This window comes from Pseudophryne corroboree, chromosome 11 (assembly GCF_028390025.1).
Source record: "Pseudophryne corroboree isolate aPseCor3 chromosome 11, aPseCor3.hap2, whole genome shotgun sequence".
NCBI classification, from domain to species: domain Eukaryota; kingdom Metazoa; phylum Chordata; class Amphibia; order Anura; family Myobatrachidae; genus Pseudophryne; species Pseudophryne corroboree.
In genome coordinates, this window is record NC_086454.1 from 207,245,882 (window position 1) to 207,260,098 (window position 14,217).

General features: G+C 35.5%; 6 non-coding genes across 6 annotated transcripts; all 6 read left to right on the forward strand.

Annotated features, from left to right (window-relative positions):
- Nucleotides 1-955: 955 nt before the first annotated feature.
- Nucleotides 956-1,046, forward strand: TRNAI-UAU (transfer RNA isoleucine (anticodon UAU)). The gene is given in 2 exon segments: nt 956-993; nt 1,011-1,046. It is a non-coding gene; the product is annotated as a tRNA-Ile (tRNA).
- A 1,713-nt stretch (nt 1,047-2,759) lies between these two features.
- On the forward strand, nt 2,760-2,852 carry TRNAI-UAU (transfer RNA isoleucine (anticodon UAU)). The gene is given in 2 exon segments: nt 2,760-2,797; nt 2,817-2,852. It is a non-coding gene; the product is annotated as a tRNA-Ile (tRNA).
- Nucleotides 2,853-3,661: 809 nt separating this feature from the next.
- Nucleotides 3,662-3,754, forward strand: TRNAI-UAU (transfer RNA isoleucine (anticodon UAU)). Its single transcript is given in 2 exon segments — nt 3,662-3,699; nt 3,719-3,754. It is a non-coding gene; the product is annotated as a tRNA-Ile (tRNA).
- Nucleotides 3,755-10,431: 6,677 nt separating this feature from the next.
- Nucleotides 10,432-10,524, forward strand: TRNAI-AAU (transfer RNA isoleucine (anticodon AAU)). The gene is given in 2 exon segments: nt 10,432-10,469; nt 10,489-10,524. It is a non-coding gene; the product is annotated as a tRNA-Ile (tRNA).
- Nucleotides 10,525-12,236: 1,712 nt separating this feature from the next.
- TRNAI-UAU (transfer RNA isoleucine (anticodon UAU)) lies at nt 12,237-12,329 on the forward strand. Its single transcript is given in 2 exon segments — nt 12,237-12,274; nt 12,294-12,329. It is a non-coding gene; the product is annotated as a tRNA-Ile (tRNA).
- An 809-nt stretch (nt 12,330-13,138) lies between these two features.
- On the forward strand, nt 13,139-13,231 carry TRNAT-UGU (transfer RNA threonine (anticodon UGU)). Its single transcript is given in 2 exon segments — nt 13,139-13,176; nt 13,196-13,231. It is a non-coding gene; the product is annotated as a tRNA-Thr (tRNA).
- Nucleotides 13,232-14,217: the final 986 nt, after the last annotated feature.

A 14,217-nucleotide genomic window follows, 5' to 3' on the forward strand; every position in this document is an offset into this window, starting at 1 on the left:
ATTGTATTGAATAAAATCCACATCTAGCATAACCAACTAATGCTGCTAAGTGTTCCAGCGGCGCAATCGGTCAGCGCGCGGTACTTGTAAAACAGTATCTGTTGAGCAATACCGAGGTTGTGAGTTTAAGCCTCACCTGGATCAGCTTTGTATACTGTTTTTTTTCCTTTTCTTATGTCATTTGTCATTGATTATAAACTGCTACCTTAATATTTAATATGATATTACAAAGGATGGAAAAAAGAAAGAAAAAACACAAACATGATTGTGCATTTAAGTTGTCAGCACACATCTGCTTTGGTTCAAATGCACTGCATATCTTCCTTCAGTCAGCCAACAAAACAGCAATGGAAAAGATTAACATACTGTTGGTAAAGCAGTTGCATCAAATTGATTTTCTGCAATATAGCATGATAATCCATACTGACAGCTCTGGATAGTACCAGCACATTTCTTGCTGGACTTGGTAATGCAAAGAACACATTAAACAGCTTCACTTTTTTTCAAAAATAAATAATTGACTATTAAAAACCTATCAGTCTTAAATAAGGAGATCAGTAAGCACCACTGGCATAATGGATAAGGCACTGTTCTCCTAAGCCAGTGGTTGTGGGATTTAAGTCCCGTCTGAGTTGGAAGTCATTACAGCAAGTGTCTCATCACTAGAGTTGATATTTTATCCTTGCTTCAACTGTACAACAGTCTTGCAGTGTTTAGCTTGCAAAAAATGACCACAGAAGCTAAAATATGACATTTATTTTGATAACATTGTTGTTGTTTTTTTTTAAACCTTTTCTATCACCGTGGACAGCTTATTCAAGTGCCATCTGGCATGCACGTTCATTTGTTGCTCATCATTCATCACCAAAAATTATTTTCTTTTTCAATTCTTATGACTGTACTGATTGTATTGAATAAAATCCACATCTAGCATAACCAACTGATGCTGCTAAGTGCTCCAGTGGCGCAATCGGTTAGTGCATGGTACTTATAAGACTATCTGTTGAGCAATGCCAAGGTTGTGAGTTCAAGCCTCACCTGGAGCAGCTTTGTTTACTGTTTTTTTCTTTTTCTTATGTCAATAGTCATTGATTATAAACTGCTACCTTAATATTTAATATGATATTACAAAGGATGGAAGAAAGAAAGAAAAAACACAAACATGATTCTGCATTTAAGTTGTCAGCACACATCTGCTTTGGTTCAAATGCACTGCATATCTTCCTTCAGTCAGCCAACAAAACAGCAATGGAAAAGAATAACATACTGTTGGTAAAGCAGTTGCATCAAATTGATTTTCTGCAGTATAGCATGATAATCCATACTGACAGCTCTGTATAGTACCAGCACATTTCTTGCTGGACTTGGTAATGCAAAGAACACAGTAAACAGCTTCACTTTTTCTCAAAAATAAATAATTGACTATTAAAAACCTATCAGTCTTAAATAAGGAGATCAGTAAGCACCACTGGCATAATGGATAAGGCACTGTTCTCCTAAGCCAGTGGTTGTGGGATTTAAGTCCCGTCTGAGTTGGAAGTCATTACAGCAAGTGTCTCATCACTAGAGTTGATATTTTATCCTTGCTTCATCTGTACAACAGTCTTGCAGTGTTTAGCTTGCAAAAAATGACCACAGAAGCTAAAATATGGCATTTATTATGATAACACTGTTGTTGTTTTTTTAAAACCTTTTCTATCACCGTGGACAGCTTATTCAAGTGCCATCTGGCATGCACGTTCGTTTGTTGCTCATCATTCATCACCAAAAATGATTTTCTTTTTCAATTCTTATGACTGTACTGATTGTATTGAATAAAATCCACATCTAGCATAACCAACTGATGCTGCTAAGTGCTCCAGTGGTGCAATTGGTCAGTGCGCAGTACTAATAAGACAGTATCTGTTGAGCAATACCGAGGTTGTGAGTTCAAGCCTCACCTTGAGAAGCTTTGTTTACTATTTTTTTCTTTTTCTTATGTCAATAGTCATTGATTATAAACTGCTACCTTAATATTTAATATGATATTACAAAGGATGGAAGAAAGAAAGAAAAAACACAAACATGAGTTTGTATTTCAGTTGTCAGTACACACCTGCTTTGGTTCAAATGCACTGCATATCTTCCTTCAGTCAGCCAACAAAACATCAATGGAAAACATTAACATACTGTTGGTAAAGCAGTTGCATCAAATTGATTTTCTGCAATATAGCATTATAATCCATACTGACAGCTCTGGATAGTACCAGCACATTTCTTGCTGGACTTGGTAATGCAAAGAACACAGTAAACAGCTTCACTTTTTCTCAAAAATAAATAATTGACTATTAAAAACCTAACAGTCTTAAATAAGTACATCAGTAAGCACCACTGGCATAATGGATAAGTCACTGTACTCCTAAGCCAGTGGTTGTGGGTCCAAGTCTCATCTGGGGTGGAAGTAATTACAGCAAGTGTCTCATCACTAGAGTTGATATTTTATCCTTGCTTCAACTGTAAAATAGTCTTGCAGTGTTTAGCTTATAAAAAATGACCACAGAAGCTAAAATATGACATTTATTATGATATCATTGTTGTTGTTGTTTTTTTGAAACCTTTTCTATCACCATGGACAGCTTATTCAAGTGCCATCTGGCATGCACGTTCGTTTGTTGCTCATCATTCATCACCAAAAATGATTTTCTTTTTCAATTCTTATGACTGTACTGATTGTATTGAATAAAGTCCACATCTAGCATAACCAACTGATGCTGCTAAGTGCTCCAGTGGCGCAATTGGTCAGCGCGCGGTACTTATAAGACAGTATCTGTTGAGCAATGCCGAGGTTGTGAGTTCAAGCCTCACCTGGAGCAACTTTGCTTACTGTTTTTTTTCTTTTTCTTATGTCAATAGTCATTGATTATAATCTGCTACCTTAATATTTAATTAAGAAAGAAGAATGAAAGAAAGAAAGAAAAAACACAAACATGAGTTTGTATTTAAGTTGTCAGCACACATCTGCTTTGGTTCAAATGCACTGCATATATTCCTTAAGTCAGCCAACAAAACAGCAATGGAAAAGATTAAAATACTGTTGGTAAAGCAGTTGCATCAAATTGATTTTCTGCAATATAGCATGATAATCCATACTGACAGCTCTGGATAGCACCAGCACATTTCTTGCTGGACTTGGTAATGCAAAGAACACAGTAAACAGCTTCACTTTTTCATCTAAAATAAATAATTGACTATTAAAAACCTACCAGTCTTAAAAAGGAACATCAGTAAGCACCGCTGGCATAATGGATAAGTCACTGTTCTCCTAAGCCAGTGGTTGTGGGATTTAAGTCCCGTCTGAGTTGGAAGTCATTACAGCAAGTGTCTCATCACTAGAGTTGATATTTTATCCTTGTTTCAACTGTAAAACAGTCTTGCAGTGTCTAGCTTGTAAAAAATGACAACAGAAGCTAAAATATAACATTTATTATGATATCATTGTTGTTGTTTTTTTTAAAACCTTTTCTATCACCGTGGACAGCTTATTCAAGTGCCATCTGGCATGCACGTTCGTTTGTTGCTCATCATTCATCACCAAAAATGATTTTCTTTTTCAATTCTTATGACTGTACTGATTGTATTGAATAAAATCCACATCTAGCATAACCAACTAATGCTGCTAAGTGCTCCAGTGGCGCAATTGGTCAGCGCGCGGTACTTATAAGACAGTATCTGTTGAGCAATGCTGAGGTTGTGAGTTCAAGCCTCACCTGGAGCAGCTTTGTTTACTGTTTTTTTTTCTTTTTTTATGTCAATAGTCATTGATTATAATCTGCTACCTTAATATTTAATATGATATTACAAAGGATGGAAGAAAGAAAGAAAAAACAAACACGAACATGAGTTTGTATTTAAGTTGTCAGCACACATCTGCTTTGGTTCAAATGCACTGCATATCTTCCTTAAGTCAGCCAACAAAACAGCAATGGAAAAGATTAACATACTGTTGGTAAAGCAGTTGCATCAAATTGATTTTCTGCAATATAGCATGATAATCCATACTGACAGCTCTGTATAGTACCAGCACATTTCTTGCTGGACTTGGTAATGCAAAGAACACAGTAAACAGCTTCACTTTTTCTCAAAAATAAATAATTGACTATTAAAAACCTATCAGTCTTAAATAAGGAGATCAGTAAGCACCAGTGGCATAATGGATAAGGCACTGTTCTCCTAAGCCATTGGTTGTGGGATTTAAGTCCCATCTGAGTTGGAAGTCATTACAGCAAGTGTCTCATCACTAGAGTTGATATTTTATCCTTGCTTCAACTGTACAACAGTCTTGCAGTGTTTAGCTTGCAAAAAATGACCACAGAAGCTAAAATATGACATTTATTATGATAACATTGTTGTTGTTTTTTTTAAACCTTTTCTATCACCGTGGACAGCTTATTCAAGTGCCATCTGGCATGCACGTTCGTTTGTTGCTCATCATTCATCACCAAAAATTATTTTCTTTTTCAATTCTTATGACTGTACTGATTGTATTGAATAAAATCCACATCTAGCATAACCAACTGATGCTGCTAAGTGCTCCAGTGGCGCAATTGGTCAGTGCGCAGTACTTATAAGACAGTATCTGTTGAGCAATGCCAAGGTTGTGAGCTCAAGCCTCACCTGGAGCAGCTTTGTTTACTGTTTTTTTCTTTTTCTTATGTCAATAGTCATTGATTATAAACTGCTACCTTAATATTTAATATGATATTACAAAGGATGGAAGAATGAAAGAAAAAACACAAACATTATTGTGCATTTAAGTTGTCAGCACACATCTGCTTTGGTTCAAATGCACTGCATATCTTCCTTCAGTCAGCCAAAAAAACAGCAATGGAAAAGATTAACATACTGTTGGTAAAGCAGTTGCATCAAATTGATTTTCTGCAATATAGCATTATAATCCATACTGACAGCTCTGGATAGTATTAGCACATTTCTTGCTGGACTTGGTAATGCAAAGAACACAGTAAACAGCTTCACTTTTTCCCAAAAATAAATAATTGACTATTAAAAACCTAACAGTCTTAAATAAGTACACCAGTAAGCACCACTGGCATAATGGATAAGTCACTGTACTCCTAAGCCAGTGGTTGTGGGTCCAAGTCCCATCTGGGGTGGAAGTCATTACAGCAAGTGTCTCATCAGTAGAGTTGATATTTTATCCTTGCTTCAACTGTACAACAGTCTTGCAGTGTTTAGCTTGCAAAAAATGACCACAGAAGCAAAAAATGACATTTATTATGATAACATTGTTGTTGTTTTTTTTAAACCTTTTCTATCACTGTGGACAGCTTATTCAAGTGCCATCTGGCATGCACATTCATATGTTTATCATCATTCATCACCAAAAATGATTTTCTTTTTCAATTCTTATGACTGTACTGATTGTATTGAATAAAATCCACATCTAGCATAACCAACTAATGCTGCTAAGTGTTCAGTGGCGCGATTGGTCAGCGCGCAGTACTTATAAGACAGTATCTGTTGAGCAATGCCAAGATTGTGAGTTCAAGCCTCACCTGGAGCAGCTTTGTTTACTGTTTTTTTCTTTTTCTTATGTCAATAGTCATTGATTATAAACTGCTACCTTATTATTTAATATGATATTACAAAGGATGGAAGAAAGAAAGAAAAAACACAAACATGATTGTGCATTTAAGTTGTCAGCACACATCTGCTTTGGTTCAAATGCACTGCATATCTTCCTTCAGTCAGCCAACAAAACAGCAATGGAAAAGATTAACATACTGTTGGTAAAGCAGTTACATCAAATTGATTTTCTGCAATATAGCATGATAATCCATACTGACAGCTCTAGATAGTACCATCACATTTCTTGCTGGACTTGGTAATGCAAAGAACACAGTAAACAGCTTCACTTTTTCCTCAAAAATAAATAATTGACTATTAAAAACCTAACAGTATTAAATAAGAACATCAGTAAGCACCACTGACATAATGGATAAGTCACTGTCCTCCTAAGCCAGTGGTTGTGGGTCCAAGTCCAATCTGGGGTGGAAGTCATTACAGCAAGTGTCTCATCACTAGAGTTGATATTTTATCCTTGCTTCAACTGTAAAACAGTCTTGCAGTGTTTAGTTTGTAAAAAATGACCACAGAAGCTAAAATATGACATTTATTATGAAATCATTGTTGTTGTTTTTTTTTTAAACCTTTTCTATCACCGTGGACAGCTTATTCAAGTGCCATCTGGCATGAACGTTCGTTTGTTGCTCATCATTCATCACCAAAAATTATTTTCTTTTTCAATTCTTATGACTGTACTGATTGTATTGAATAAAATCCACATCTAGCATAACCAACTGATGCTGCTAAGTGCTCCAGTGGCGCAATTGGTCAGCACCCAGTATTTATAAGACAGTATCTGTTGAGCAATACCGAGGTTCTGAGTTCAAGCCTCACCTGGAGCTGCTTTGTTTACTGTTTTTTTCTTTTTCTTATGTCAAAAGTCATTGATTATAAACTGCTACCTTAATATTTAATATGATATTACAAAGGATGGAAGAAAGAAAGAAAAAACACAAACATGAGTTTGTATTTAAGTTGTCAGCACACACCTGCTTTGGTTCAAATGCACTGCATATCTTCCTTCAGTCAGCCAACAAAACAGCAATGGAAAAGATTAACATACTGTTGGTAAAGCAGTTGCATCAAATTGATTTTCTGCAATATAGCATGATAATCCATACTGACAGCTCTGGATAGTACCAGCACATTTCTTGCTGGACTTGGTAATGCAAAGAACACAGTAAACAGCTTCACTTTTTCCTCTAAAATAAATAATTGACTATTAAAAACCTATCAGTCTTAAATAAGAACATCAATAAGCACCACTGGCATAATGGATAAGTCACTGTTCTCCTAAGCCAGTGGTTGTGGGATTTAAGTCCCGTCTGAGTTGGAAGTCATTACAGCAAGTGTCTCATTACTAGAGTTGATATTTTATCCTTGTTTCAACTGTAAAACAGTCTTGCAGTGTTTAGCTTGCAAAAAATGACCACAGAAGCTAAATTATAACATTTATTATGATATCATTGTTGTTGTTTTTTTTTTAAACCTTTTCTATCACTGTGGACAGCTTATTCAAGTTCCATCTGGCATGCACGTTCGTTTGTTGCTCATCATTCATCACCAAAAATGATTTTCTTTTTCAATTCTTATGACTGTACTGATTGTAATGAATAAAATCCACATCTAGCATAACCAACTAATGCTGCAAAGTGCTCCAGTGGTGCAATTGGTCTGCACGAGGTACTTGTAAGACAGTATCTGTTGAGCAATACAGAGGTTGTGAGTTCAAGCCTCAACTGAATCAGCTTTGTATACTGTTTTTTTTCTTTTTCTTATGTCATTAGTCATTGATTATAAACTGCTACCTTAATATTTAATATGATACAGGTTGAGTATCCCTTATCCAAAATGCTTGGGACCAGAGTTATTTTGGATATGGGATTTTTCCGTATTTTGGAATAATTGCATAGTATAACGAGATATCATGGTGATGGGACCCAAGTCTAAGTACAGAATGCATTTATGTTACATATACATGTTATTCACACAGCCTGAAGTCAATTTTAGCCAACATTTTTTATAACTTTGTGCATTAAACATAGTGTGTCTACATTCACACAATTCATTTATGTTTCATATACACATTATACTCACAGCCTGAAGGTCATTTAATACAATATATTTAATAACTTTGTGTATTAAACAAAGTTTGTGTACATTGAGCCATCAGAAAACAAAGATTTCACTATCTCACTCTCAGTCAAAAAAGTCCGTATTTCGGAATATTCCGTATTTCGGAATATTTGGATATGGGATACTCAACCTGTATTACAAAGGATGGAAGAAAGAAAGAAAAAACACAAACATGATTGTGCATTTAAGTTGTCAGCACACATCTGCTTTGGTTCAAATGCACTGCATATCTTCCTTCTGTCAGCCAACAAAACAGCAATGGAAAAGATTAACATACTGTTGGTAAAGCAGTTACATCAAATTGATTTTCTGCAATATAGCATGATAATCCATACTGACAGCTCTAGATAGTACCATCACATTTCTTGCTGGACTTGGTAATGCAAAGAACACAGTAAACAGCTTCACTTTTTCCTCAAAAATAAATAATTGACTATTAAAAACCTATCAGTCTTAAATAAGGAGATCAGTAAGCACCACTGGCATAATGGATAAGGCACTGTTCTCCTAAGCCAGTGGTTGTGGGATTTAAGTCCCGTCTGAGTTGGAAGTCATTACAGCAAGTGTCTCATCACTAGAGTTGATATTTTATCCTTGCTTCAACTGTAAAACAGTCTTGCAGTGTTTAGCTTGCAAAAAATGACCACAGAAGCAAAAAATGACATTTATTATGATAACATTGTTGTTGTTTTTTTTAAACCTTTTCTATCACTGTGGACAGCTTATTCAAGTGCCATCTGGCATGCACATTCATTTGTTTATCATCATTCATCACCAAAAATGATTTTCTTTTTCAATTCTTATGACTGTACTGATTGTATTGAATAAAATCCACATCTAGCATAACCAACTGATGCTGCTAAGTGCTCCAGTGGCGCAATTGGTCAGCACGCAGTACTTATGAGACAGTATCTGTTGAGCAATGCCAAGGTTGTGAGTTCCAGCCTCACCTGGAGCAGCTTTGTTTACTGTTTTTTTCTTTTTCTTATGTCAATAGTCATTGATTATAAACTGCTACCTTAATATTTAATATGATATTACAAAGGATGGAAGAAAGAAAGAAAAAAACACAAACATGATTGTGCATTTAAGTTGTCAGCACACATCTGCTTTGGTTCAAATGCACTGCATATCTTCCTTCAGTCAGCCAACAAAACAGCAATGGAAAAGATTAACATACTGTTGGTAAAGCAGTTACATCAAATTGATTTTCTGCAATATAGCATGATAATCCATACTGACAGCTCTAGATAGTACCATCACATTTCTTGCTGGACTTGGTAATGCAAAGAACACAGTAAACAGCTTCACTTTTTCCTCAAAAATAAATAATTGACTATTAAAAACCTATCAGTCTTAAATAAGGAGATCAGTAAGCACCACTGGCATAATGGATAAGGCACTGTTCTCCTAAGCCAGTGGTTGTGGGATTTAAGTCCCGTCTGAGTTGGAAGTCATTACAGCAAGTGTCTCATCACTAGAGTTGATATTTTATCCTTGCTTCAACTGTAAAACAGTCTTGCAGTGTTTAGCTTGCAAAAAATGACCACAGAAGCAAAAAATGACATTTATTATGATAACATTGTTGTTGTTTTTTTTAAACCTTTTCTATCACTGTGGACAGCTTATTCAAGTGCCATCTGGCATGCACATTCATTTGTTTATCATCATTCATCACCAAAAATGATTTTCTTTTTCAATTCTTATGACTGTACTGATTGTATTGAATAAAATCCACATCTAGCATAACCAACTGATGCTGCTAAGTGCTCCAGTGGCGCAATTGGTCAGCACGCAGTACTTATGAGACAGTATCTGTTGAGCAATGCCAATGTTGTGAGTTCCAGCCTCACCTGGAGCAGCTTTGTTTACTGTTTTTTTCTTTTTCTTATGTCAATAGTCATTGATTATAAACTGCTACCTTAATATTTAATATGATATTACAAAGGATGGAAGAAAGAAAGAAAAAAACACAAACATGATTGTGCATTTAAGTTGTCAGCACACATCTGCTTTGGTTCAAATGCACTGCATATCTTCCTTCAGTCAGCCAACAAAACAGCAATGGAAAAGATTAACATACTGTTGGTAAAGCAGTTACATCAAATTGATTTTCTGCAATATAGCATGATAATCCATACTGACAGCTCTAGATAGTACCATCACATTTCTTGCTGGACTTGGTAATGCAAAGAACACAGTAAACAGCTTCACTTTTTCCTCAAAAATAAATAATTGACTATTAAAAACCTAACAGTATTAAATAAGAACATCAGTAAGCACCACTGACATAATGGATAAGTCACTGTCCTCCTAAGCCAGTGGTTGTGGGTCCAAGTCCAATCTGGGGTGGAAGTCATTACAGCAAGTGTCTCATCACTAGAGTTGATATTTTATCCTTGCTTCAACTGTAAAACAGTCTTGCAGTGTTTAGTTTGTAAAAAATGACCACAGAAGCTAAAATATGACATTTATTATGATATCATTGTTTTTTTTTTTTTTTTAAACCTTTTCTATCACCGTGGACAGCTTATTCAAGTGCCATCTGGCATGCACGTTCGTTTGTTGCTCATCGTTCATCACCAAAAATTATTTTCTTTTTCAATTCTTATGACTGTACTGATTGTATTGAATAAAATCCACATCTAACATAACCAACTAATTCTTCTAAGTGCTCCAGTGGTGCAATTGGTCAGCGCGCAGTACTAATAAAACAGTATCTGTTGAGCAATACTGAGGTTGTGAGTTCAAGCCTCACCTGGAGCAGCTTTGTTTACTGTTTTTTTCTTTTTCTTATGTCAATAGTCATTGATTATAAACTGCTACCTTAATATTTAATATGATATTACAAAGGATGGAAGAAAGAAAGAAAAAACACAAACATGAGTTTGTATTTAAGTTGTCAGCACACATCTGCTTTGATTCAAATGCACTGCATATATTCCTTCAGTCAGCCAACAAAACAGCAATGGAAAAGATTAAAATACTGTTGGTAAAGCAGTTGCATCAAATTGATTTTCTGCAATATAGCATGATAATCCATACTGACAGCTCTGGATAGTACCAGCACATTTCTTGCTGGACTTGGTAATGCAAAGAACACAGTAAACAGCTTCACTTTTTCTCAAAAATAAATAATTGACTATTAAAAACCTAACAGTCTTAAATAAGTACATCAGTAAGCACCACTGGCATAATGGATAAGTCACTGTCCTCCTAAGCCAGTGGTTGCGGGTCCAAGTCCCATCTGGGGTGGAAGTCATTACAGCAAGTGTCTCATCACTAGAGTTGATATTTTAGCCTTGCTTCAACTGTAAAACAGTCTTGCAGTGTTTAGCTTGTAAAAAATGACCACAGAAGCTAAAATATGACATTTATTATGATATCATTGTTGTTGTTTTTTTTAAACCTTTTCTATCACCGTGGACAGCTTATTCAAGTGCCATCTGGCATGCACGTTCGTTTGTTGCTCATCATTCATCACCAAAAATGATTTTCTTTTTCAATTCTTATGACTGTACTGATTGTATTGAATAAAATCCACATCTAGCATAACCAACTGATGCTGCTAAGTGCTCCAGTGGTGCAATTGGTCAGTGCGCAGTACTAATAAGACAGTATCTGTTGAGCAATACCGAGGTTGTGAGTTCAAGCCTCACCTTGAGAAGCTTTGTTTACTATTTTTTTCTTTTTCTTATGTCAATAGTCATTGATTATAAACTGCTACCTTAATATTTAATATGATATTACAAAGGATGGAAGAAAGAAAGAAAAAACACAAACATGAGTTTGTATTTCAGTTGTCAGTACACACCTGCTTTGGTTCAAATGCACTGCATATCTTCCTTCAGTCAGCCAACAAAACATCAATGGAAAACATTAACATACTGTTGGTAAAGCAGTTGCATCAAATTGATTTTCTGCAATATAGCATTATAATCCATACTGACAGCTCTGGATAGTACCAGCACATTTCTTGCTGGACTTGGTAATGCAAAGAACACAGTAAACAGCTTCACTTTTTCTCAAAAATAAATAATTGACTATTAAAAACCTAACAGTCTTAAATAAGTACATCAGTAAGCACCACTGGCATAATGGATAAGTCACTGTACTCCTAAGCCAGTGGTTGTGGGTCCAAGTCTCATCTGGGGTGGAAGTAATTACAGCAAGTGTCTTATCACTAGAGTTGATATTTTATCCTTGCTTCAACTGTAAAATAGTCTTGCAGTGTTTAGCTTGTAAAAAATGACCACAGAAGCTAAAATATGACATTTATTATGATATCATTGTTGTTGTTGTTTTTTTGAAACCTTTTCTATCACCATGGACAGCTTATTCAAGTGCCATCTGGCATGCACGTTCGTTTGTTGCTCATCATTCATCACCAAAAATGATTTTCTTTTTCAATTCTTATGACTGTACTGATTGTATTGAATAAAGTCCACATCTAGCATAACCAACTGATGCTGCTAAGTGCTCCAGTGGCGCAATTGGTCAGCGCGCGGTACTTATAAGACAGTATCTGTTGAGCAATGCCGAGGTTGTGAGTTCAAGCCTCACCTGGAGCAACTTTGCTTACTGTTTTTTTTCTTTTTCTTATGTCAATAGTCATTGATTATAATCTGCTACCTTAATATTTAATTAAGAAAGAAGAATGAAAGAAAGAAAGAAAAAACACAAACATGAGTTTGTATTTAAGTTGTCAGCACACATCTGCTTTGGTTCAAATGCACTGCATATATTCCTTAAGTCAGCCAACAAAACAGCAATGGAAAAGATTAAAATACTGTTGGTAAAGCAGTTGCATCAAATTGATTTTCTGCAATATAGCATGATAATCCATACTGACAGCTCTGGATAGCACCAGCACATTTCTTGCTGGACTTGGTAATGCAAAGAACACAGTAAACAGCTTCACTTTTTCATCTAAAATAAATAATTGACTATTAAAAACCTACCAGTCTTAAAAAGGAACATCAGTAAGCACCGCTGGCATAATGGATAAGTCACTGTTCTCCTAAGCCAGTGGTTGTGGGATTTAAGTCCCGTCTGAGTTGGAAGTCATTACAGCAAGTGTCTCATCACTAGAGTTGATATTTTATCCTTGTTTCAACTGTAAAACAGTCTTGCAGTGTCTAGCTTGTAAAAAATGACAACAGAAGCTAAAATATAACATTTATTATGATATCATTGTTGTTGTTTTTTTTAAAACCTTTTCTATCACCGTGGACAGCTTATTCAAGTGCCATCTGGCATGCACGTTCGTTTGTTGCTCATCATTCATCACCAAAAATGATTTTCTTTTTCAATTCTTATGACTGTACTGATTGTATTGAATAAAATCCACATCTAGCATAACCAACTAATGCTGCTAAGTGCTCCAGTGGCGCAATTGGTCAGCGCGCGGTACTTGTAAGACAGTATCTGTTGAGCAATGCTGAGGTTGTGAGTTCAAGCCTCACCTGGAGCAGCTTTGTTTACTGTTTTTTTTTCTTTTTTTATGTCAATAGTCATTGATTATAATCTGCTACCTTAATATTTAATATGATATTACAAAGGATGGAAGAAAGAAAGAAAAAACAAACACGAACATGAGTTTGCATTTAAGTTGTCAGCACACATCTGCTTTGGTTCAAATGCACTGCATATCTTCCTTAAGTCAGCCAACAAAACAGCAATGGAAAAGATTAACATACTGTTGGTAAAGCAGTTGCATCAAATTGATTTTCTGCAATATAGCATGATAATCCATACTGACAGCTCTGTATAGTACCAGCACATTTCTTGCTGGACTTGGTAATGCAAAGAACACAGTAAACAGCTTCACTTTTTCTCAAAAATAAATAATTGACTATTAAAAACCTATCAGTCTTAAATAAGGAGATCAGTAAGCACCAGTGGCATAATGGATAAGGCACTGTTCTCCTAAGCCATTGGTTGTGGGATTTAAGTCCCATCTGAGTTGGAAGTCATTACAGCAAGTGTCTCATCACTAGAGTTGATATTTTATCCTTGCTTCAACTGTACAACAGTCTTGCAGTGTTTAGCTTGCAAAAAATGACCACAGAAGCTAAAATATGACATTTATTATGATAACATTGTTGTTGTTTTTTTTTAAACCTTTTCTATCACCGTGGACAGCTTATTCAAGTGCCATCTGGCATGCACGTTCGTTTGTTGCTCATCATTCATCACCAAAAATTATTTTCTTTTTCAATTCTTATGACTGTACTGATTGTATTGAATAAAATCCACATCTAGCATAACCAACTGATGCTGCTAAGTGCTCCAGTGGCGCAATTGGTCAGTGCGCAGTACTTATAAGACAGTATCTGTTGAGCAATGCCAAGGTTGTGAGCTCAAGCCTCACCTGGAGCAGCTTTGTTTACTGTTTTTTTCTTTTTCTTATGTCAATAGTCATTGATTATAAACTGCTACCTTAATATTTAATATGAT